The sequence below is a fragment of the Marmota marmota genome, unplaced genomic scaffold (assembly GCF_001458135.2).
Source record: "Marmota marmota marmota unplaced genomic scaffold, marMar, whole genome shotgun sequence".
Classification (NCBI taxonomy): domain Eukaryota; kingdom Metazoa; phylum Chordata; class Mammalia; order Rodentia; family Sciuridae; genus Marmota; species Marmota marmota.
Window position 1 is genome coordinate 1,141,488 of NW_026000016.1, and position 27,543 is coordinate 1,169,030.

Genomic DNA, 27,543 nt, shown 5'->3' on the forward strand with positions numbered 1-27,543 from the left:
ATTATTTTAAATATTTCTCATCCTACTATTTCACGCTGCCCCCTACTTTCCAAGGACCCCATGTCTACTTCAACAAGACTGACGTGAACCCAAATAGAATTTACTCAAAATTCATGTCATGAACCGCAAAAAAAATTGTAACACATTCACCATGTGGTCTGAGTCTGTTTAAGGTTTTCCAAACCCTAGACTTCTGTATTTGGTCCTCTCTTCTCATACTTCCTCTGTCTACAAATATACCCACATCTTCCTCCAACCCACTTCCTTCCCCTCCAGTGCATATGCCCCTATTTCCTCCTTTTGAAAGTGGACTGTATTTTGCTTATGTCTGCTTTTAACACCCACACTTTTATAATTTATTGCATTTGTGCTGGACTTTTCTCAATCCTTTGAAATTCTTCTTCTAAGATCATAATTAAGTGCCCTCTTACTGAAGTCCATTTTGACCCAGCAGATGTTCCTACTCTTCCCCCTTATATCCTTCCCACCTTTAGTCATGAAATGGGGTCCTGTTTCTTGTCCCATCTCCCTGAAATGTCCTCTCTCTTATATGCTGTGTCTTAACAGGGGAGGATTCCTTAGAATCTCTCCATTAATCCTCATCTATACCAAGGACCATCAATGGCAACTGTGATCATTTTCTGCCACACGGGTTCAGTTTGGTAGTTTATATTGAAATTAAATAAAATATAAATTGAAATTAAATAAAAATCTTCACAAATTAGAAGATTTCACATGAAATCGGAACACAGAACTTATCTTGAAAAGACATAATTCATACCAACTATGGAATGAGGGTAAAAGAAATATTTGGTGGCAATGAAACAACAAAAGATTCGCTTTTCTCGTGTAAGGAACCAAAAGCTTTGAAGAGTCTAAGGACACATGCTGAGATGTTAGTGGATGAAAGACACCGATATTCTGTTCTCCTTGTAAGATTATCCAGGCATTCACTTCAATGTCCCTGTTATTTGTTTGATCTCATGTTATTCTGCAATCATATTTCAAAAAGGATTTGATTCAGAGCCCTTTAGCATACCTTCCCTCCAAATATTGAACTTCTAATAAAAGCTGAACTTGAAACAAGTGAGATGTAAAATAATGTAAGATTCGAATTCCAGATTCTGTGTTTCAGTCACATAGTATACATACTGCCCATGAGGAAGATGCCATTTCTTTTAATTCAGAAGTTTTTCTTATTCTTAATTTTCAAGATAGCAAGGTTTCCATGGGAAAGCACATGAAAAAGTACATAAAGGTGGGAAAGCAGAAGAAGAATCTGCAAAAGAAGTTATTTTAACACATTTCTCTTTTCAATCCTTTGCATAAGACACAAAAATATATGCTTGGCAGTAATTAATCCTAAACTTGTATTTTTCAAAGTTGATGCTTCAGTTTCTATCACATCTCATTCCAAGAACAATGCATGCATCTTTCTGCAGAGGAAATAAAAAGTAGGAGTGAAAAGTACAGCATGACCTACAAGCAAAAGGACTAGGCTGGTTTTAATTAACAGCAGAGGGAGATTGCTTCTTCATACGTATTCAGCCATGCTGAAATGTTACCCCACATACCGTAATTTTTATACTCCTAATAGCATCGAGCTGACATCTTTGAAAGATTCACTTATGTTTTGAAAATAAAAATCCAGCAGAGCACAGGGAGAACGGATGTCTGGCAATGACAGCATAAGCCACGGTTGTGCTGGCTGCATTTGATTTCTTACCTTGGTGCCTCCTAGCCGACTAAGCCTGGTTGCCAGGCAACCAGGGTAGCTTTCCTGAATATAGATATTAACAGGTTTAGGTTGCATTGGAAAAAAAAATGGAGTGAAAATAAGCACAGACTCGTCCTTCACCTGGAAATTTTGGGAAACAAGCAATCTTTTCAACTCAATGTTTAAAAACAAACGTATTTAAGACCTTTTATTACACCCCACGACTCTTCTGTGGAGCAGAGTTTGTTATTTGAGGCAATACACTTGCCCAATGCATAATGAGAAATATACTTGCCTGTTGTCACCATGACTTGCAATTTTGTCTTTAAAAGCAGAGGTAGTTTTTCTAGAAACTGAATAAATTTTAATCTCATTTCAATAAAAGGAAAACATTTTTATAATGTGGTCTTGTGTCAAGATGTGACAGGGATCATTTCATTTGCAATTAATTGCCAGAGGTCAGTAGATCAGTAGTTCAGTCTCTGGCTGAACAGACGAGAATGCTGACTTCAGGGAGATAAGTAACTAGTGCTGCAAATGGTCAAAGAGAGAGCTGGGATATGGACCATGAGGTGTCTCAGCTGGATAACTGGCCCTATGCCTTCTCACCTCTCATGTAGTTTCATTCATCATTAAGAAAAAGAAAGAAAATGAAGACTTCCACAGGAGCTGTCATAGCTTCTAGGACTTTAGCCCCAGCTCTTCTGAAGAGAAGCAAATGTGACATCCAAGACATGGAGACATGTTACATTGAGATGTTTCTCTTTTCTTTCCTCCTTAACTCCAATATTTCTCACATCTTGCCTTTCAATCTGCATTCTTGAAGAGTCTTCCAGGACAAAAACACAAACAAGAATAAACTCTCCTCTTATTCCTTTATCTCCAAAGGCTACATCAGTGGCTAACATGGTTCAAACTTGTCGTCCTTCACTGTGAGTCTCTCCCTGAAAGAAATGACCCTGGAGAGATCCATGTGAAGCTTCAAAGTTTATAGGATACCTACGTACCAGTAGGAATCTAGGAGACAGCTCTACAGAGAAAGCTGTCCCTGCTCAGCTCAGGTTGCAAGAGGCTGAAATCTGCCTGCAAAACTAGACAAGTCTACCCCACACCTGTCATTCATATTTAAAAATATGTGCTATTATCACTTCTGCTGTTCAGACCTGCAAGCAGCAGAGAAGGTGGCTGCAGCTATGAAGCCCCCAAACTACTTAGACTGTTGCTCCGCAGGATCTGAGCATCACGGAGACAGTATCACATCCTCTGTTTGACAATCCAACAACTGATTGTCAAATGAGCGATTCCATTTGGATTTCTCTCTGTCAAGTTGGGACACCTGATGTGAGCAATTCTGAGAAATCTATTACAATGCTGTTTCTTTCTTCTGCTTTGGCAGGTTGGTAACAATTTTTTTACTCTCCGCTTTCCTCACTTAAATAGAATGCATAACTTGGGTTATTTGCATGAGTCCCCAGAAATATGAGATATTCATCTCCTTCCTATGCATTAAGAGGAGGCTCAGCAGATTTAGGCTTATGGAGTTGCTGAACCAGGTAGAATACCCGCAAGAACTTCGTCATACGCCTCTTGGTGCTTTCCTTCATCTTATCAGAGAACAATCCAGCTCATGTCACTCTCTTGGTTTGACTTGAAAAGTTAAAGACAATCATAAATTTAAGAGTTGGTAACTAGCAAATTGTGCCAAGATAAGAATTATGAAACTTCTGTGGTGACAGGAACACTGATATGTTTGCACTCCTGAATACACAAGTCCCCTTTTTTGAAAGGAGTGGGTGTTTGCTCTGTACCTTAAGAGATTCTTTTTTTTTTTTTTGTATGCAAGTTAAAAAAAATCATGCTCTTTTCTCACTGATTGTCTCATTTTCTTGGGAATTAGCACTAGTCCTTAGGAAATTTCACCTTCCTTTCCATTTCAAATATCCTGCTCATTTTTTTTCCAGATGCTTGTTTTCGCTTGCATTTTCAATGTTAATTTTCAAAGGAATAATAAACACCCAGAATTGTGAAGTTCTTTTGAAACATGTTCTGTTCTAGTAACATAAATGTAAGTTTACTTTACACAAGGGCTATACCTATAGATGTGTTGAGGGTGATTTCTCTCATTTCCCATGACACGTGCTAGTAAGACTCACTCTGGATCTTGGCTTAGTAGCAGAAGTTTCAGGGGTGTGGGAGTCATCTGGTTAGCTAAGCAGGAGGAGCAGATGTACAGAGGGAAGAACACAGAACATGCATTCAGAAAGGCAGAGAGACTCACAATGGAATTGATGGGGAACAGGGTGGGAAACCTAGGCTGATACTGGATTGTGGACATTCTTAAAGGCCAGGCTAAGAAATCTAGATTGGCACAAGAGCTTAGCCAGGAAAAATCCCAACAGTTCTCTTAAGATATTTCTTGTCAAGAATGAATTATGGCATTTGCTGGTAAATGGATGGAGTTGGAGAATATCATGCTAAGTGAAATAAGCCAATCCCTAAACTCCAAAAGCCAAATGTTTTCTCTGATATGTGGATGCTGATTTACAATAAGTGGGAGGTGGAGACTAGGGAAGAATAGATGTACTTTGGATTAGACAGACAGGACTGAAGGGAGGGGAAGGGATATGGGGGTAGGAAAGATAACAGAATGAATTAGACATTATTACTCCATATACTTATATGATTACACAACTGGTATAACTCTACACCATGTACAACCAGAAGAATGAGAAGTTATATTTCATTTATGTTTGATGTGTCAAAATACATTCTGTCATGTATAACTAATTAGAATAAAAAAATTTTAAAGATATTTGTCTGCAGGATACATATACATAGCATTCTTATGATTAATCTTCACCAATCTATGGTGAGTATAATGATCCCCATTTCACAGGTGAAATATATTAAGATATTAATTAATTTGCCCCAAATCAAAGCTGATGCCCCCCTCCCCGCCTAGAGTAGTCCATAGGCATAGCCACACTCTTGTCCTCCCACTGAATTTTAAATGACTTTACAGCAGAACTAATTTTTTTCCTAGAAAAAAAACCCTTGAACCTTTTCACACTCATTTTCACCTTAGTCATGTATTTATACTGTTATCACAATTAATCAGGTAATTTACTGCTCCAAACAGAACACTTCTGAGACTAAAAGAAGACACTACTAATTGTTGTCGCAACAGGCACAACATGGGACTCTTGGCCACCCCAGGTTTGTTTTCTTTTTTGTTATTTTGGTTTTGTTTGGCAGTGCTGGGGGTCCAGCCAGAGCCTCATGCATGCCCAACATGCATCCTGCCCCTGAGCATCAGTCCCCACCCTAGTTTTAATGGATACTTACAAAACAAGGTTAATATTTACTTGATAATTTGAAATCTCTCGTAGTAGAATCTTTCTTTTTCTCCAGTGAGAGGTGGCATACATGACCTTATCTTCATCTAAGAGCATACTAGGGTACTCCCCCCCCCCCAAGATCATAGAGGGAAACACCCCATCCCTACTTCCGCTTTACCTTTTACTTCTAAACAAAGGTTACCACATCTGTCATTCTCATCATGCATGGAACCACAGGGGTGTGGCATATTCTCTCTGAAAGCACTGACCTGGCTGGCTGAGGCGGCTCATGCCACCAAAGCTGTCACTCATAGCCTACACTAAGGCAGGAGTAGTGGGAACAAAATCCCTAAATCGGGCGTAGTCCCAGATCCTTTGGAATGGGTTGTAATTTCAGAACACACTGACAACTGTTATCATCTCTTGATCTGAGGGAAAAATTCATAATTGCCTCTCCCAGTCCTGGACCCTTAACGCCTCCAATGTGGCATCTAAGATGGAAACATTCTCCGGTAGGATTCCCTGGACATGGTGACTCCAGGTTAGGTCTTAAATGATATCTTTCTTCTTCCAGCTGGATTAGAAAAAGCCAAAGTTGATCAGGACACTTAGTGACTTGCAGGTAATTATTCAATTTTCCTCTGCCTTCTTTATTTGCAGTCCCTCTGCCTTCACTATACCATCTTCTGATTTAGAAACTGCCTGGCCCCAAGGGAAAGCATGTTTGCATCCCAGTGTGAAGCACCTTCATAGAATGAGATGATCCCCCAAATGCAATTCAATTTCTCCCTCAATCTCAGACATAAGAACTAGCAAACTGGAGGACAGAAATGCCCACTGAGTGAATGCTCCTGTAGTCTAACAGGTGGGCTCAAATCCAGGGGATAGAAGGCAGAGAGCAGTGAGCAGAGGAGCCTTTGGCTCAGCTGGCCTCTGTTTCTGGATGGCTCAGGCTCTGCTCTGTGCAGGGAATTCAGTAGGGCTGGGAATATTTAATTTGTGTACAGATGATGAGAAAGTTTTAAAGGATTTTGATCTGCTTGGAAACAGATGAGAACCGGGGTGTAAGGAAATGCATTAAATAGAAGTGGTTGGAATGGAAGGGAAAAGGGAAAGTTTGGAAATTAGCAATTGGCATGGAGGCTGTTCAATCCAAGAGGATGAGCTCCTGAATTAGCAGTGGAATTGGAAAACAATGGAGAGACAAAGAAGCAAACAATTTTGCTAAATTAGTTATACAGGATGACACTATGATAATCAGTTTTTACACATTATTTTAAAAATACACCTAGAGGAAATTTAATATTCTTATTTTATAGATGAGCACACTAAACCTCAGAGGTTAATAATTTGTACAAGGTCACACAGACGGTGGTAGAATCTATCTCGGATGCACATATTTCCCCATTTCAATACATTATCAATGATGCTTTGAAGTTGAAGAGAATAATGTCACTAGGATCAGAAACAGGAAAGAGGTGAGTTTTGACACAGATATTTAAAAGGGAATGGTCATTACCTAAGAACCCTCTGAGCTTGACTATGATTATTTTTAAAATATATGCATTTTGATAACAACATAATTAATGGTGGTAGGTTACATATAAGTACAAACGTCTTAAAGCTTTATGAATGGCTACATAAAGTATCATATTCACATTCACTAAATCCAGCTTGAAACAATCTCTCAAGTTTCCAAGCCTACACCTAGAGTTAATCTATTTAGAACAAACTATGTATTTACTGGGGAAAGAAAAAACTTCCTCCATGTGTTTCTGAAAGACTCTCAGTGAATGTGGGCATAGGTAAATAACCCGTCTCTATCACCAGACACACTATGAGTTCTGGTCAATTATGAATTAAGGTGAAAAAAACCCTAAAACCTGCATAGATTTTGGAGAAATGGTTAGTAAACCTTCTAATGTATCTAAATAAGGACAGGTGGGAGAAGAAATACCAGGGAGATATTTCTAATGACAGGGGCATAGGTTCAGAGATAAAAAGGAAAAATACAAAAGTGAATGTTTTCAGAAATTATTGTCTGAAAGACAAGTAATCTAGTGGTTCCAGAAAAATTTGCCTCTCAAATGTAGCAAAACCTGAACAAGAAGTAAATCTCCAACAGAGTCATGATATGAATTGATTCAGCTTAAAATCTGCTAAGAGACATAGAGGGTTAGAGGGGTGAACCAGACAGAAGTCTATGAATCCTGATAATTTGGAAGTCATCTTCATGAAAATAAGATGAATTATATGGCTAAGGAAAAATGACAAATTCCTGTCCCTAGGGGACATTTTTTTTTCTGCTTAAGAAATGTACCAGTGTCCCACTCTATATGCAGTATGTTTAACAGTCATGTTAGGGTGGGTTTTTTTTTTTTGTCATTTTTTAGTAATATCTGTTTTATGACAACAGGCATACTTAGTGGATTTACTAGAAACATCTCTGTCAAGAAATAAAAAGCAAGCCCCAAAGTTCTGAGTTTATTTGATCTCTTGCACTCTGTTCCATAAATTTAAGTACTCATTTATGTTCTTTATAGCTTCCCTTTCATTTTCTTAAATAAATTGTATTAATTTCTAATGGTGCATAATAAAAAATTACAACATCTAATTCAGCACTATACATAAAAATAATTATACATAGGACAAAAGATTTAGAATGTTAGAAAGTTCAGAATGATTGATTTTAGCTCTCAAACAGTTAAAAAAAATCAGTACGAGAGTTTGCACAGAAGAATCCAAGTGGGCTTTGTTATTTTTGTATTTCCAAGGCAAAGTGACTTTTTGACAAAATAGGTCGGTCAGTCTGACCGACCTATCACATTTTAACTGGTCTATACAGCTATCATGAGCAAACGTCTGCAAGGTATGGCTAAAAAAAGAAAAAAAAAAAACAACAACTTCTAGAAGAGTCTTTTATAGTCACAGAACATGTGGAGACTCCAGTGTGCACTTAATTATTTCCTAATAAAAAACATGAATTTCTATAGGAAGAGTTGTGTGTGTTCCAAATACCTGGATCCTTACCCCTAAATACTTTTTCAACACTATCCTTAATTTTAGTTTAAAATTTCTTCTAATGTCTATACTCCCCAAACACCATCACGCTCATCTGAAACACTCTCAATGACATGAATAAAGGTAATACATTTCTAAATTCTTAAAAGTCACAGTCAATTGAAAAGCATCAGAGAAGGGAGGTGATCAGTGCCCAGAAGGGACTCTTGCCCAATTTTCTGACCCTCCTTCCTGTCACCTGTAACCCTTACCTGGCAAGTACCAACGTATACTGTCCTATGAAGTCTCTATACTCCACAATTCTCTGGTGATTTGAGTGCTGAGATTCAGGTCGGTCTCAGAATCTCTGAAGAACTATTTACTACAGGTATGTGACTATTATTGGTGCTGCGTATCTGCTAGTTCCTGTACCTGTGAATTCAACCAATGGTGGAACAAAAATATCCAGGGGGGGGGGAAACCAGAAATTCCATCTGTACTGAGTATTACAGACATTTTTCTTTGCCATTACTCCCTAAGCAACACAGTGTAACGACTCTTTCCATAGCACTTACATTGCCCTGGGTATTGTGAGTAATCTAAAGATGCTTTTGTATTTGGAAGCAGATGCATAGTATAGGCAAATACTATACCATTTGATATGGTAAAATATTAGTATCCACAAGAGTCCTGGAACTATTCCCCTGGAAATGAGAGATGACTGCACATAAAAGATACATAAATTCAAAGAAATGTCACTTCAGTCCAGCCACTCCAGCCTTTTTACCATTCCTCACATCCTCCAGGCATGAATGGCCCTGCCTCCTCCATCCCAGCATTTTCTTTGCTGGAAATGCCTGATTCCTACACACACACACACACACACACACACACACACACACACCCTCACACACACACACACCCTCTATTATTTTCCTCAAGTCTCTTCTTATATAAGCTTGAGGAGCCAATGTGCAACATCCCTCTCGATTCCTGCCCTTTCTTGTTGTACTTCACTCACCATCTCACATATTACATATCTGTTTGCATTTTCGTGCATCTCCCCTCTCTAGAATGTAAGCCCCATGAGGTCCAGGATTTTCAAGCATGTTATTCACCGCTATTTCTATAGTGCCAAAAATCTCTTAGAGATACACTCTGTATGAATTTGAGAAATGATTGGTGAACCCTCATACTTGGATGGCCTGATATTCCTGATCTCATCTCAGAGAAACAGTAGTCATTGCCATCGTTTTTAGACAGGGACACTGTCAGGCACAATTGAATCATCTGCCGACACTGTGCGTGCCCAAAGGAGAGGGAAGGTGGAGTTTCACCAGTTTGCTTGTGGTGTTCAGCAAGATGTGTTTGTTTTTTTCTGCAGGGGCAGAGTGTGTGCCTAAGGAACTGGAGGCACCAAGGGGTGAGTTTAAAACTTACACTCAACACTGAGTTTCCTCTGTGGATAAGGAGACAAGACGAATCATTTTACTTTCCTCCCAGACTCAAGTCTAAGTGAAAGTGCAAATGGTCAATGGCAAAAACAGGACTACCAGAAACCACTCATCCTACAAAGCCAAAGATCTGGTCTTACAACCATTCAGCACCCGAAGCAACCACAACTGATGAAAATCAAGTGGTCACATTGAAAATGTCTTTCTGTACTTGATGTCCAAACAAAAGGAACTGTACCGTCGTCATCAATATGAGTTGATGGTTCATTACAGGATCATCACACATCAAGCAAATTGCTGTTGTATTACAGGGAGTACCAGGGGAATTGCACCCGTAAACTTGACATGTGGCAAACCCTGATGCAGACAGAGACGTTCGTAACAGAATGGGATATATGGAGAAAATTTTAATCTAAGAAAATGGAAGGATTCTGATGATATTAAAATAAATCCAAGTTTTTAGCCAATAATTTGATCTTTAAAAAAAATTAGTATAATTGAATCAGAAGTAAACCAAACCCAAAGACAGCCGGAGCTTTCAAAAGGATTCCAGACTTTTCCTCTCATGGCAGAAGTACTCCATTAGGCAGGCACTGCTTTGGGAGAATTAATCTTTTAGGAGGATTAATCAGATGAAGGAGGGGGATATACTCTCGAAACTACTGCTTTCTTTGGTGTTCATGTGCTGGCAGGAAGTGTCAACCCTTATTTGGGTGTCAGAATCGCCATGACGGCTCCTGGATGGGAAGACAGACAAACTCAAGGGTGGGGCCAAAGGTCACTGCCATCATATTCCTTTCTAAAAGGAAGGAGTGAAGAGTCAGCAGTAGCAAAAATATAAACCTATCAATTTTCAATAATGAATAGCTTTAAACATTTTTTAAATTTGTCTGAAACGGGGAATTGTGTTTTAAATGAAGATAGAACTTTGTTAATTAAGTACTACAAAAAAGAAGTATCCATAACATGAAAAAGATTACAATTTCCATTTTCAGACAAATATTGTGTTATTTCATATAAATTAAGAACAGCCTGATGAATTTCAAATTAGTTTAAAAATGTTTCTGTACAGAAAGATAGGATCACTTGTTTTTTGATATACTTTAAGAAAACTATAATCGTAATAAATTCTGTGAAGAGTATGGGTGAATTTTCATGTGCTGGTACCAGCTAAGTATTTGGTGTTAGACATACAAGTTTATGTGGAAATATAAGAGAATCTATCTGCCTATTATATTTAATGTTTAGCTCACTAAACATGATAGCCGAGAACTAAAGGTACTTGTTTTGTTTTGTTTTTTTAAAAGAATTTACAGATGGTTCTCATTATTTTAAGTCAGTCTGATAAGATTTGTATATTTGAAAAACTGCCTTAAAATAATATTATGTATTTAAATTGTATGAGGATTAATATGCCATTGTTCATACTGAAATGCTAAACTTTCACTATACATGTTTATTACTGATAGAAATTAGGCATATAAAATTAAGAAATAGCACTATCTTATTTCTAAGGGTGAAAAAAGGGGAACATACTGAAAATATCCCCAAATAATGAAAACTCTACACATCATACCCTTAAAATTTTATTTGCCCTCCTCCATCCCCACTTGAAATCCACATTGTCAGTTGTAAAGTTGAAAACATTTTTAAAACAACAGTCTTGACTTTATACAAATACATTTAAAATCTGCATGGGTATGTGAAGGAGAAGTAACTGCAAATGGCAAAACAAACCTAGAGTTTACTTTTCTTGTAGTTCATATTTTAGCAAGCTCACCATCATGATTTTGCTGAAAGATTTCTAACACTTTTATTTATACTTTTCTAAGGCAAATGCTTTCTGAAGGTTTTCCAAATACTCCTACTAACATGAAACCATTAAATGTCTTTAAGTTCTCAAATGATGTGTTTGTGCTTAAAATATATTTTGAAGAGATAAAAAAAAATCATCATCTACTTACCCAGGAGACATTTTTACCCTTAGGTACTTTTAGCATGGCAACATGCAGAACCAAGATGTTCAACAACAGTTTCACCAACATGGAAACATCCAATGGAGTATATTTCAAACGTCTTTGTTACCCAAATGCAAAAAGTTCTCTGGTTTGCCAGACACAGATATCATAAGTAACAATGAAGATAATCTTCAGATAACCCATCTTCCTTCCTGGTATTAAGCATCTGAACACACACATAACAGTCAGATCGCTACAGTAATCACGCAGTCTATAGAGACAGAGGTTGCAACATAGAAATCTTTTACGTATCCACAAAATCCAGTTGGGTATTCCCTTAAAAAAAGTAAAATAAAACTTGAATCCTTGTGAAAATGACCAAAATCACAGAGGTGTTCTTCCCTCAGGTGTTCAATTGTAATTCCCAATTATTCTCCAGGCTTTACTAAAAAACTTGGTAGCTCTAGCTTGCAAATTCTTATTAAACAAAACAATGAAAGCAAAGAACATTTAGAAGACTTTGAAGGTTAGCTGCTGGTGGCATCCATTTTAGGAGGCACCAGTCTCCAGTGTTTCCCAGAGGATAAAGAAAGTGCAGAGCTCAGTTTCAATAAATAATACATAGCATCAGATACAAAGTGCACCTGGAAGTACCTTCCGCACAGTCTCAGGAGGACGTAGGTATTGCTCTCTCTGTAGTCTCAAAGACTCATGGTGCACCTGTTGTTGATGCACAATTCCATGAAAGGCTGGTATCTTAACAACCGGTAGCATTTGTTTATAAGGTAAGAGAAATAGAATTCCCAAAGGAGAGCAAATTAGAAGTCCTAGATAAAAGAATGAGGCTGGAAATCAGTGTAGGCTCTCTTCTCTTTGTTTCTGCGCCCTTGTGTCCCCTTACTTTTACCTCCTGTCAATCTAGATTAACTAAGCAGATCCAGGCTAAATTTTGCAACTATCAGTAGTGATTAGTGTGAGATGATGAAATCGGATTATACAGGCGAACCTCTGCCTTCTCCCTCAGCAAACAACACCATGCAATTGGAAAGCCTGCTGTCCTTCTCTTCACTGCATAAGCTTTCTGGAAGGTTCTGCTGGAGGGAATAGGCTACCAAGAGAAAACCTGCTCATCTGAAGCTGCTCAAATACAAATAGAGGAGGAAAGAACTATTTCACTTTTTACTTTTTCTTCCAATTTCTAATGCTCTCTCCAATTAAAAGTGAAATTATTGTGGAAAAAGGCATAATATTTTCCATTTCATTAAAATTTCTTTCCCTAGCAGGGTAGCCACTTTGACTGAGACACTCGGGTCACAGGAAGTGATGGAGGGGGCTGAGAACTGGGTGCCAGTTATTTTTTTTTTTAATCATATTCCAAGCACCACACTAAGAACATTACATGCATCCAGGCTCAAGTAATGCTGGAAGTAAGAAATTAAGATTTAAAGATATTAGATACCTCTTGACAAAGATCTAATGGGCCAAAGCAATACTTTTTAGACTCCTCTCTGAAAACAAATGACATCTGAATTTGACCCTCTTTCAATTTGGTCTAAAGGATTATTTTTATTAATTTTTTTCAGTATCACATTTTGCCCTAATTTATTTTAGAATTCTTTGGAATTGTGATTCTTATTTATTTTAAAAATAACAATGTTCCAGGGATGGGGATATAGCTCAGTTGGTAGAGTACTTGCCTCATATGCACAAGGCCCTGAGTTCAATCCGCAGCACCACACAAATACATACATACATACATACATACATACATAAAATAACAATGTTCCAGAGGTCCTCATAATAAAATTTTATTCTAAATATTTTCTGAAGTATAAAACAACTGAAGAGATTGATATTTATACAGAATTCACTGTATAAATATCCATACTGCCAGGGAATGACTTACATCTCTGTTGAGTTTGTGCCATGCATTCAACATATACAGTCAATAAAAACAGTTAACATTGGTTAAATATATTCTATGTGGTGATCATTATACCTTCATAATACTACTCAATAATGACAACATCACAAGTTTGCTTCATTGAAATTTGAAATGGCTTTTTTTGGAAGGGGGTAGAAGCAGTATTTGTCAGTAGTGAATGAAAAAAGGGAAAAAAACTGTACAATTAAACTTGCAGATATAAGTGGAATTTAAATCAGTTCAAAATAAGAAAAAATTGAAATGGACACAGAAATGGAAATTAAAAAGGACTTTTTAAATGAAGGGATGGCTTGGTTGTGAGCGTGCTGTTTCCTTGTATATCAATCTAACCTGCCTTATTTTACTCTAAACTTCTAAAGACATGGCTCACATTTACTGTATTTTTTTTTCTCTCTTCAGGGAATAGGATATTTTAGGTTGCTCAGTAACTGTTGGTGAATAATTGGTTACAGGTCTATTATGGAATTTAGAATGTTTTTTTGAATATAATTTTTGGTTAAAATTTTTACACTATGATATTATTGAAAAATGAATAAAGCAATTTGAAACCTGATGTTTCCACTCAAATATGAATGCTTGGGATGACTTTACATTCCTATTTGTATATTTCAAAGTTCCTCACAATCATGAAGGGACAATTAGCGGTGCAAGTTTTGTGCTCTAGAAGTTTCTGTTCCCAAGACCAGATCATGTGAATCCAGACCCTATTTAACTTCACATTCTTCTAGAAATAGTTTCAAACTACAACTAAATTCTTTTTCCTTTGAATCATACAACCTGGTGTTATTGTGGGTTGAACTGTCACTGGTGTTCCTGTTTTTTAAAAGGGAATTTGGACCAGAGGCATGCGAGCATAGAGGGTAGAGGACACGAAGACCCCTGGGGAAAAGATGACGATGTCCCTGGAGTGGTGCAGCTACAATCCAGGCATGCCTCAGTTGCCACGTCTGGCTTGCCATTAAACACCAGAAGCTGGAATGGGCAGGGAGAGTGATCCCAGAGCCATCAATAAGAGCATGACCCTGATCATACTTCAGTTTTCAGACTTCCAGTCTCTAGAACTATGAGACAATCAATGGCTCCTGTTTGAAGCTACCTGATTTTGGGTACTTCGTCAGAGAATCCCTAGCAAACAAACACAGATGTCAGATCTTTTCCTTTCCAATAATGTTTTGCACTATTCAAAGCTTTTTTCATTACTTTTGACATAAAACCCCATAGGTAAAAATGTCAGTAAAAATGTCAATTTATTTTAAAAACCTTTTTTTATGTGATGTCTATCTTATGTATTTGACTTATATTTTTTAACTTATGCATGGATTATCAGCACACTTAGGCCACCTAGGGCTCTTGAGCCTCAATGAGTCTATGGCTGTGTAGGTTCATGAACTTAAATGAGAGGAAAAAAAATTTACATATTTATTTTCATTACTTCTGACTGAAATTTAGCATTTGTTTCAATTAGGAATAATAGCGACAAGCCTTGGAACTGGCAGTATTACTGATATGAATATGTGACTTCCATTACTGATATCAGATTATAATTGATTCAGATATATTTAAATTTTATGTACATCTTTTAGTTAATGAAATACACACTGAATTAATTAGAGGCAATTTGCTGTTTACTTTGCAACTGATATTGAAATGCATAAAAGCATTAAAATTGTCAGCAAGGCATGGATGCATGAGCCTGTAATCCCAGTGACTTGGGAGGTCTGAAGCAGGAGGCTTTCAAGTTTGAGGATAGCCTCAGTAATTCAGCAAGACCCTAAGCAACTTAGAAAACTGTTTCAAAATAAAAAAATTTAAAAGGGCTGTGGATAAGGCTCAGTGGTAAAGCACCTCTGGGTTCAATCCCTAGTAACAACAACAACAAAATGTAAGATTGTTTTGACTTTGCTGTATATTTGAAAATTCTCATAATAAAATGTTGTAAAAATATTGTTTTTAAATTAGTACTTCAAAATTACAAGAATAATTATAGTCATTAGACTTCTCAGTGTATTAATAAGTAGTACATATGTTGCTATACCACAGATTTTTTTTTTAATATTTTCAAAACTGCATTGCCATATGATTTTCTTTTGTAATTCTACAAATTTCATATTGTGTACTTGAAAATATTGCTTCCAGAAAGTCTCCACTGGGCTTCATGGGACTTTAAAAGGATCTATCATGCAATAAATTTAAGAATTTCATCTATAAGATCATTATGAAAAAGCTGGTATGCAGAATGTGTTTTCCACAAGCTATATAAGACTTTTTTTTACTTATGTTAAGCATAAAGTAAAACAAATAGATAAAAAACTAAAATGTCACGTAACAACTGTGTACAAAAGTAAAATCTTGCTAATAGCAAAGGCAGTGCTGAATTAAATTCTGTGCCAGTTATCTAGTTCTCTCTCAGTTCAGGTTGTAAACAAAGTATTTAAAAAAATTAATGGCATTATATGAGGATTATGGTTCTGTGGGTCCATTGAGTTCACGTTGGCAGTTTATATTTAAAGACTGATGTAGGAATGATCAGCTAGCTACTGGGCTGTCTTCTGAAGGCTTTGTCAAACCTTGGTTGGAGATTTGGGTTAGACATCTAAGAGGGCTTGCACATGTGCTGGCTGTCAGATGGAAGCTCAGCTGGCCTGGTGACCACATGAGACTTCTTTGTGTGACTTGAGCTTCTTGCAGCATGCCATCTGAGTTCCAAGAGACAGATCTTCAGAGCCGGCATTGCGAGAAACCCTGAACAGAGCTGTGCAATTCATACCTTACCTTGGAAGACACAGCATTACCTCTGCACATCATACTTGTTAGAAGTGAGTCACACAGTCAGCTCAGAATCAGAGGGAGGAGACTATACAAGGACATGCATCCCCAGCTCGTGGCTCATGGGAGGGGAGAAGGGCATCTGTGGTGGCCAGGTACAATGCACCCACAAAACTACCGCACACGTCGAGGGCAAGGCCTGAGCATAACACTGAATTCGATGAGATGGGACTTCAGTTAGTCATGTTCACCTATGTCTCCAAATCATTTAGCTCATGAGTTTTCAAAGAGCCCCATATGAATTCCTTCCCATTGAATTTCTTATTTTCACCTTGGATAAGTAAAAATGGGACCAAAGACATGATTTAGTTTTTCTTCTTCCTCATCATCTTTAAAAGTTCAATCACTCATTCAATTCCTTCAATAATAGCAGAGACTCTTGAATACAGGAAATTCATTGATGTGACTGCATCACTATAGCATGCTGATATTAAGTCCTTTGGGTATAAACCAAGGAGCAGGATAGCTGGGTCAAATGGTGGTTCCATTCCCAATTTTCTGAGCAATCTCAATACTGCTTTCCATAGTGGTTGCACCAATTTGCAGTTCCACCAGCAGTGTATGAGTGTGCCTTTTTCACCACATCCTCACCAACATTTATTGTTGCCTGTATTCTTGATGATTGCCATTCTGACAGGAGTGAGATGAAATCTTAGAGTCTTTTTGATTTGCATGTTGAACGCTTTTTCCTGTATTTGTTGATCAATTGTATTTCTTCTTCTTTGAGGTATCTGTTCAGTTCCTTAGCCCATTTATTGACTGGGTTATTAGTTTTTTTGGTGTTAAGTATTTTGAGTTCTTTAGCATACTATAATGACACAGCCACATTAATGTTTATAGCAGCTGAATTCACAATATCTAGACTATGGAACCAACCTAGGTGACCCTCAATAGATGAATGGATAAAGAAAATGTGGTATATATACTCAATGGAATATTACTCAGCTTTAAAAAAGAGTTCGCTAGTAAATGGTTAGAGTTAGAGAATATCATGCTAAGCGAAGTCCCACAAAACCAAAGGCCAAATGTTTTCTCTAATATGTGGATGCTAATTCACAATAAGGTGGGGGGCACTAGGGAAGAATAGTATTACCTTAGATTAGGTAGAGGGAAGTAATGGGAGGGGAGAGGAGGGAATGTGGGGATAAGAAAGACAGGAGAACGAAACAGACATTATTACTGTATGTATATATGTGACAGCATGACCAATATGATTCTGCAACATGTATACTCAGCAAAATGAGAAATTATATCCCATCTATGTATGATATCTCAAAGTGCATAAATGCATTCTACTGTCATGTATAACTAATTAAAACAAAGAAAAAATTTAAAAAAAGAAATGCATTGAATTAATTTTTTTTTCTTTTCATACTCTTCCCATTTCTAAGGGTACATGCATTGCCTGCTATATTGCAATCACTCCAAAATAATCTAATAATTTATATCATCATAAAAAGAATATGTGCAAAGCTACATGACTTTTGGAAGTGGGCTGCAAGAGTAAAACAGAGGTTGTCATTATTTTGCGCACACAGCAGAGAACATGCCAACACTTCTGTGCATGCTTTTGGGGAGGGGAATAAAAGTTAGAGATTCAGCATTTTCCTTTTGGTGCTTCAACAAAGGAATTGAACATTTTTAGGTCCAACCATGTTTACTCCATTGATCAAAGATATTCCATTAGGTCCTAACTGAATTTTGGTGGAATTTCTAAAATTATAACCAGAAAAAGTGGGTCAATTAATAAGTCAGACAACATAGGAAAAGATGCACTTACAAAATAACTTCTTGCTGGGCACAGTGGTGCACACCTGTAACTCCAGCAGCCCAGGAGGCTGAGGCAGGAGAATCACAAGTTCAAAGCTAGTCTCAGCAAAAGCAAGGTGTTAAGCAGCTTAGTAAGACTCTATCTCTAAATAAAATACAAAATACAGCTGGGGATGTGGCTCGGTGATAGAGTAGCCCTGAGTTCAATCCCCCCCAAAATAATAACTTCTTTCTTGTTAATATGAATTTGAGGGGTCTCTGTTTCCTAACAGATTGAGTATCGATTCTGTGCGAGGGAATTCTATAAAGCATTTTCTCACTGAGTTCATAAGTCCTCCTAATGACCTATAAGGCAGGTTCTATTATTCTTAGTTTAGGCGACCACTGGCCAAACCCAGCATTGACCCTGCAACAGTCTGACACCAATGCCCGCCGGCTTGTTTGGTCTGTCTTCAGTTAGGTCGTGCTCAACTGTGCAGGGCTGTCACCCACCAAGGGGCATGAGACTCACCATCTGAACACACCTCTGACCTCAGCCAAAGCTGCGGTAAACTCTGTATACTTCAAGCTGGCCACGCAGCTCCTCGCTCTCTTCCCCCAGGGTCTCATGGCTTGCAAACAAGGACTGAGCCCACCAGCAAGCCCCAAAGTGTAGAGGAGTTACTGCCGCTAGATCCAACTCTCAGTGAACTGGTGGATGCTTTCACGGGCCATCTCGAATGTGGACAATTGGGGGAGGTTTGGCATTCTTCTGGGGATGGGGGTGGTGGGGCAGATTGGTGGGATCCAGTCCCCTCTGCCTACAGCCTTGATAATGTTCCTTTAGATTGGCTCTTCCTCCTTCCCTGTCTCCTGGGAACTCCCTCTATCAAATTGCCCACTAAATCCTCATCTCCAGCTTTGTTTTCAGGGAACAAGGTTTATAATTAATAGACACATCCAACAAGAAGCAGCACACCACCAATTGGCGGAGAGAATGGAGTAGACGTTCCAAATCTGTGAACATTTCTTCTGCAAATTCATTGAAGTAAGTCCTTACTGAAGGAAGTCCTTGGAGATTAATAAGTAACGAGTTTTCACATTCAGTCCTGTTGATAATCTTGCTAATTATACTCTGATCCCCTTTAGGGCCAGTGGTTTGACTTTCAACGTTGTTTCTCACATAGCACCTAAATGGCTGTAGAGCATTTAACAAGTGCTCAATTAGCAGGTGCTGATTAACTAAGTAAGTGGTCCTTGCTCTTCAGAATGTTACCTCTTTGTTTTCTAACCTATTAAAAAAGCAGGCATTATCTTCCCTAGGAAATTTCATCCATCTATGTAATACTTTATTCTAATCTCCAATTGTTTAACACAAATGAGTGTTACTTAGTATTGACATGTCTATACCTAGCAATCCACTATAATCCAGTTGAGCAAGCATGGCAGAAGCAATACAGATTTGAAGTCAGGCCAGAGTTAAATTCGGATTCTTCTTCTTACAAAACATGGAAACGAGGGCACTATTGAATCTCTTTATCTTCATATAGGTACTACAGACCCCTACTCCAGGAAGCTTTTGGGAAAGTTAAACCATGTGTAAACCAGGTGGCATAGTAAACAGTGGCTAAGGACCCAGAATTTCTCCTGCTGCTGGATCTTGTTTGGTCTTTGTGATATACTTATTGTGTGATCAATACATAAACCCACTTGAGGCTCAGACTTCTCATTTGTAAGGATGAGGTAATTAACCCTCATGTTTACTTCATACGACTGAAGCCAGACTCAAAATCATGTATGGAAAAGTTACTGGAGATTTGTAACGGTAATCATACTTGGAAGTGACAGGCAGACTGGGCCACCACATGTCCTTGTACATTCTGTGCAATGCACAGAGGCCCTGGCCACAGGATGAATTAGAAATGAGACATGAAAGTCTCCATCTTCCCAGTGGGGTGCACTTTTCAAATTTGTCCACTCAAAGAGTATAAAAAGCACAGAGGGACCCTAAGTAGCAGAGGCATGAATTAATTAGACTTTAGGACAAAACTCATCAGATTCAAATTCTAGCTCTGGCATTTATTAGTTATGCAGTGTTGGACATGGTCCCTCTGTGCCTCCATTACAATCTACAAAATAAAAGGTTTTGTTTTGTTTTGTTTTACAGCACTCATAAGAATTACATAAGTCTATGTAAGGTACTCAGGATATGTACCTGGTACGTAGTAAGCACTTGGTACATGCCCATGGCTCATTATCATGATTCTTACCATTATAATTGTTAACTTCTACCACAATCCAAATAAAGACATGTTGATTGTGGTGAAACACAGTATTAATGACTTAAATAGAATCAGGTCTATTCAAAACCAATCTATGTGTGTACACACTTTTGAATGAGGCTAATTAACAATGCATATGTTTGTTTTCTGATTTTTTTTTGATGAATAGAGTAGAAAAATTGAAGAACTCAGTTGGAAGGACTACTGAAACATGCAGGTTATAAAAACCTAGCTCTGATGATTTGAAACAGCTGTGAGAACTTGTTCTCTTGGACAGGAAATTGTTTTGTTCAACTCAAGCCAGGGCTATTAGTACCAATGACTTTGAAGAGCTCTATCTGAACATTTCCAATAGACGGCCTAAAATTCTATCGATAGGTCGGTCGTAGCACTTCTTTTGATAATTTATCTGATGGTGATTTATCTGCTAAATGCTGACCCTTGTTGGGTTATAAACTCCTCAAGGGCAAGAAGCATATTCATCATTTTAGTTTTCATTACTATGACATATTATATACAAAAGTTGCTGGCTGAAATAATGCAAATGCCTGCCAAATGAACTTCAAAGACACACCCCAGTAGAACATGCTGCAGTAATAGAACCCAGAGAGGACAAGGACATGGATAATGTCATAAAATAATGCTTCTTAAGCCAGGGTCTAACCACATCCTGTCCCTCTGGAGGGAGTCTTCAACAATGATGTGTCATTATTAATAATAGTCACAAAGGCATCTTCTGGATTTGACAGTGAACACTGGGCAGGTGGGTAGGAAGGAGGTGGGGCAAACAGGGGGGAGGGGCTCTTTGAACTTCTTCCAGGAAGAACAGAACCATTTGTTTTACCAGTTCTGGGACAGCTTTCAAAAAGACAGCCACTTCCTTTCAGATCTGATTAATTTGGCCAACCAGCTAAATTAAAATGTCCTTGATAAGAAAGGCATGAAGGAATGCATATAGTGAGGATTCATAAGATTCCTCACATCCTAAATTTTAACCACCAGGTAATAAAGACGGGAAAAAAAAAAAAAACCATTTTCACCAATGAACCCAAAATGTGTTGTGAAATGTAGAATGACTATCTTTGCTTATCTTAGCCATTTTCTGTCTCCATTTGTTTCATTAAAAATAAACCAGTGCTTGCCTAGCATGTGTGAGGCACTGGGTTCGATCCTCAGCACTGCATACAAATAAAATAAACGCATGCTGTCCATACACAACTATCAAAAAAATATTTTTAATGAAATAAAATTTTGGTAAAAATAAATCATGTTTTATGAGTAAAAATGGAAAAATTAGGATTGCTATGTTTATGGCTAATTTTCTTGTCCTTCTCTTCATAGATCCTAACACTGGTACTTTTCCCATCCCTTTATCTCTTTGCCTTGGGGATACCTAAGAAATTGACTTTGCCCATTTTTCTCCATCCAAATCCAATGGCCTATGATGCCCAAACAATCTTCCTTGAGATCTCTCTTCACATCAATGTAGATTTATGATCTTTGAGGATAACTCCTTATTGTTCACACCAAGTCTTAAACCAGATTCTCTTTTTGGTCATAATACATGTACAGCAATTATATGATTAGTCTTTAAATTAATCTATATTTTAACAGCAATATTAAGAATAATCTTAGCTGGGCATGGTGGCGCATGCCTGTAATCCCAGTGGTTTGGGAGGCTGAGGCAGAAGGATAGAAAGTTCAAAGCCAGCCTCAGCAAAAGAGGCACTAAGCAACTGAGTGAGACCCTGTCTCTAAATAAAATACAAAAAAGGGCTGGGGTTGTGGCTCAGTGGTCAAGTGCTCCTGAGTTCAATCCCTGGTTACCCTCCCCGCCCCAAATAATAATCTTTCCATTCTAAGTAGGCTTATTGATACACACATCTTTGTATGTTAGCCTGAAAATATCCATTTCCAGGTAGTCCCCAAATTACTCACTTCAATCCAAGATTTAAGCCCAAATTTTACGTATAAATAACCACATTATGTTGTAGCTGGTTAGAAGAAACTGGTTCCCCAATTCCCATCATCTATGCCTAAGTGAAGCTGTTTGACTCAAGAATCGAAACCAATAATATTTTTTTTTTAAGGAAATAGTGAAATATACTGTTTCTAGCTACTGCACTATTAATTTGAGGGAAGGGATTATTTGATTCATCTTTGTATCTTACAGACCAGCAGTGTGTCACATATGTGCTAAATATTGATTAAATGAATAAACAAACATCATTAAGCTAAAAATCAAGTCTGTCTTGCTTTATAATTTAACAGATATTATGCTTTAATTATTCTTGTTTTATGAACATCTGCATATGTATTTCATCTCAAACATATTGATTTACCAACTCATATTTAAATTTATGCAAGCATTTGGCATTCCCTCTTACCTCCTCAGTTGATCATCTTTTTTCCTTGTTTCATTAGAATTGGGGACATTTTATTAGAATTCGGTTGAAAAGAATAGAGATAACTGAAGGCCCCTCAAGTGAGAGGGCTTCATTTAAAGACTACTCTTGAGCAAAATCAGACAGCTGGACAACCAGTCTTTGGAAAGGCCAGGGACAGATTCTCATCCTCACACTTATGCTCTGCCAGCGTGCTATGTGATAAAGAGTTATCTTGGTAGGCTGCAGCTCCTGCAAGCTCTACTTCCTGCACCCTGAGCCACTCTGATGACTCCTTTTTTCCTGTGTACACAGTCTTTATCACATAGTTTATCACATATTTTTGCTCAAAATTTGGGCTTACAATGACTCCCCATGACAAACCCTCACATGTGTTGATCTTTCAGCAGGAGCTCCCCCTGCTGATTCTGTGAATTCCCCACCCCAGTTCCTAAGTGCAAATTCACACTGAGTGCCTGTGAGGGGGTGGGGTGGCAGTGCTGCCCATGTAGTTCCTACAGAGTTGCCCTCTGACAGTAATTTTGCATTAGATTGACAAAGAGGGCTGTAGACTGCTAAGTATATGATTGACAATCATTCACGTCTTTATATTGCTTACATGAGTTTCACTCTAAATTATGAAATTGCCTGAAATCATTTTTTTTTTTTTTGTCTCAGGTTTGCAAGGGTTCTAATCTTTTGCTATGTGAAGCCAAAAACAAGGCATGGTACACAGACATTTTGTGTTTATTGACTGGACATTAGTTGAGATCACTATAAAATTTATTTTGAGACTTATTGAAATGGATGAAAAGAGTGGCCATGAACAAAGCAAAGTGGAATCACAAGTCCCTCAAATAATCTGAACGAAGTCTCACCATTCTGGTTGCAATAAAGTCACATGTTTTGAAACTAGAGAAATTGGTTCCTATTACTAATCAAAATGGATGATAAAGCTCTACTCTGAAATTTAAAAGCTTGGGTTTCATTGGTCTACATGATCATTTGAAAAACCATTAATAATGTGGAGATGAGAAAGACAGTAGAATGAAACAGACATTATTACTTTATGTATATATGTGACCAATATGGTTCTGCAATATATATATATACTCAGAAAAATGAGAAATTATATCCCATCTATGTATGATATATCAAAGTATATAGTGCATTCTACTGTCATGTATAACTAATTAAAACAAAATTTTTTTAAAAAAAGAAAAACCATTAATAAAACATTTATGGGGTTAGTCTATGTTTCCCAAAGGGCACAGCCATTATTTAAAATGAAGAAAAACTTAAAACCCTGATGAGCTGCATGGAAGAATACAGTTTATTTTCTTTATGTGCCAATTTATTTCACACGAGAATAATTCTTTCTGAAGCCTCTGTTGAAGAATTGGTTGGTCCGAATTCTCTTGTATCTATTCCTCTCTGACAATGGTAACTTTGTTCCTTCATGAAGTACTGGCATTCCCAGGATAATGTTGGGAAATGAATTTGGAAAGCTACAAGTCTGTACTTATATCTGACCCATCAGAGGTCTGGCAGTTAGCCAATGCCTGTAGCCTGAAGGCTAGCATGGGTGAAACTGTAGAACTCTGAGGTACTGTGGTTTTCTCCAGATATTAATGCAGCAGACGTGTCAGGGTGAAATCTTGGCTGACTTAGTGTACAAAATACTCCAAGAAGGGCATGTCTCATCAAGGGCTTAAGAAAGTAGAATAAACAAGGGGCATCCAATCAACTGAGAAAAAAGTCATCTTGTCATCTCAGTTTTTCATGGAGCAGTGAGGAGAATAAACCCAAATCAGTGTCTTTTAAAAGTATATTCTTTGATCTGATTGGACTGCCAATCATGGCTCAAGAGTTCTGTTTGACAGAAAAAACAGTGCAATAAATCATACAGGAAAAAGATGAACAATCAGTAAGTTCCCTCCAGCAGTGATGACTTTGCCCTTTGAAGCGAGATTCATTTCAAAATTTTCAGTGCTGTTTGGACTGCAGAAATAAGAATGCTATTATCTTTAAATGGTAATGAGCACATTATAATTATAGTTCAGGAATAAAAATTCTATGTAATTGGTTGCTTTGTGGGGATTGACCAAGAGTTCTTTAGAAGAGTAAACTTTTAAAATCATAAGACTTTAAATAAAGGGGAGACTTACTGTATGGGCAGGGGGAAACATAGATTTCTTTTATTAAAATATTTGTGACACTGAACCCATTTTCAATCAGACAAAAATTCATAGGCAAAATTTGCTTAGAGCCTTAACATTTATATTATCACTCCTGGGGGCTATCAGTATTGCTGCCTTATCAGATCTGAGGTGCAGACCTAACAAAGCGGAATGAGGAAACTTTGGACCAGTGATTAAATCACTGAGTAATTTTTTTTTTTTCAGTGCTCTTTCAGTTACAAAGAAAGGGGTGGCGGGTGCTAAGAGTCATATTTTGAAACAATTTGTAAAAATCATATTTCTTTTCATACTGGGTGCTTTCTGTCTCTTTTTTTCTAAGACTGAAATTGACTTTCATCAGAACAAAAGAGGCAGGTCAATTTATTTGCGTCATATTAACCTTGGTCTAAGGAAAGTTGTCAGTAGGCATTGGAGCATAGCCCATGGCACACCACTGCACACAGGACAGCGGGTTTCTTCCCATGGCATCTACAAAGACTTTACAGTTGGAGGATGGAAGAACCCCAAGAAGATGGATTTTCTGAAAATATGAAATCCCACTTGTATCTTTCACTCTAGACATTCCCAAGAGCTGTGCTCAGTCCCCTGGTACCCACCAGGAGACACAAATGGTAGGAACTGCATCTAGCAACCGCATTTGTCCCTTGAAAGGAATTAAGGAGTATGTGATATTTGGGCTCTTTTATCACAAGTCTCTTCAAAGTGTTGCTTAGGCAATTCTGTAAACTTTTAATGCCATAATTGAATAAATTACAACCACCTATGGACCATGTATCTGAAGAAAATTCATCATGTCATTTAATGAGTTAAGTTGGTTTAAATATCTAAAACTTCAAGTTCTCACCTGCTATTGATCCCATTAGAAAGGCATTTCTGGATTTTTCCTTACAAACTCCACACTATCATCTACCTCTTCCACAATCCCCACTTAGATAACTGGAAAACCTCAGGATCGCTCAACTGAAGTATGTCAATGCTCGACTTTCTAACCTTTCATGACGAGAGTGCATGGTTCATTTTTTAAAATCCCATCATGTTCTATGTATATATACGAAGAATACCAACAGTGTGTGTCTGCCTAGGATTCATTTCCCTTTCTTCCTGGAAAGAACTTGATTTTACATTGGGAAATTCTCCTCTAGTGTACACAGGGTTGATGAGAAGCTGGGGTACTCTGATCCTCTCTCCCAGGAATATGAACCTTGAGTAAACCTGACACAAGTTGAACTGCGATAGACTAAGTTGCTCAGAGGAAGAACTCCAAAGAGCTAAGCCACGGAGACACCCAGATTCCCAGAGCTGCTCTGATCCCAAATTCCACTTTTCCTTTGGTTCACTCAGCTCTCTAGTGGTCAGGGAAACTTAAACAAGAGTAAGCATGAAAATCAAACAGATTATTAAAAATGAAATGAAAAAAGCATCCCTGAGATTCAGATTCTATGGGTCTGGGATGGTTCTCAGTGGTCTGCATTATTTTAAAAAAAATATTCATAGGAATTTTAATGCCAGTGATGTAAAGAATACACTGAGAAACATTTCTATAAACCTGCAATGGACTCCACATTTTCAATGAAAAAAAAATTTATTTCACCCATGTATCAGCAAATAACCTTATCTAACTTCGAGAAAGTTTTGGAGCAATTGTGATTTTTAGAGGCATGTTTAGAGGGGGAGGGGAAAGGAAAGATTCCAGAACTTCCAATTAGATTTTTTTTTTTAACTTTATAAGTAAAAAATCAATGATAAAAATACAGAATGCTTCATGAATTTGCATGTTATACTTGCTCAGGGGCCATGCTAATTTTCTCTGCATCATTCCAATTTTAGTACACATGCTTCCCAAGTGAGCAGCAACTAGGTGATATTTAAACTATCCCTTCCCCAACATCCTGCTCTGTCTTCCTTAACCACAACCCTTGAAAATCATTAAGAAGTCTCTGTTCCTAATGAGACTGTGTCCCACTCATCAAGAGATTGCAATCCACCTCTCTGAATAACTGTCACTTTATTTCACCATCGATTGGCCCCAAAGGGGGGAAAAAAAAGATGACTCATCCAGCAATGACACGAGGGGAAAGCAGCCAGTGAGATGTGTGGGCCAATTTTACAGACCCACTGAGACCATTAGTGAGAAGGGGAGAAAACATGAGAGGAAGAAAGTAAAAGCTGGTGAGAGATGGAAACTGGGAGAGTCCCGGGTCCTCAGCCAGTGTTCAGATCTCTCTCTATTCTAAAGTTTGTTTTCTGGAAATCCAAGTAGATGACATAAATCACTTATTCCTTTGGTAGTGGGGAGCAGGATGCCAATATGCACAGCACCAAAGTGTAAGGAAAAACAAAACATGAAGCTCCTTGTGATGATTCAGACAGAAGGGAACTGACGGTCATCTCAATGTAACACCAAGGAAGAGAACAAACACAAGAATCCAGCTCAACTAAAGCAGGTCTATTCAGCAGAAAGGTCATCCTGCAACTGAAGGCTGTAAACCCCAAACACAAAAGGCTGCTACCTGCCTGAGCTTGGACAGGCGGATGGGTTGGGGGGGCCATGATGAATGACACATCTAAATCAGGGGCTGCCTGTCGAATACATGGCCAAGATGTTAGGGCAGCTTTTTAATATGCGTAGCTGTTAAAGCCTTAACTGAAGGGTTTATATAAATCATCTAGCAGTGTTTTTTTTTTTTTA

At 37.8% G+C, this 27,543-nt stretch overlaps 1 protein-coding gene and 1 non-coding gene across 12 annotated transcripts in view; both read right to left on the reverse strand.

Moving 5' to 3' along the window:
- Positions 1-27,543, reverse strand: part of Cacnb2 (calcium voltage-gated channel auxiliary subunit beta 2) — a 356,004-nt gene that overhangs the window by 207,822 nt on the left and 120,639 nt on the right. The gene's annotated exons all lie outside the window — the stretch shown is intronic.
- Positions 26,599-26,705, reverse strand: LOC125618581. Its single transcript, XR_007349920.1, has one exon. It is a non-coding gene; the product is annotated as a U6 spliceosomal RNA (small nuclear RNA).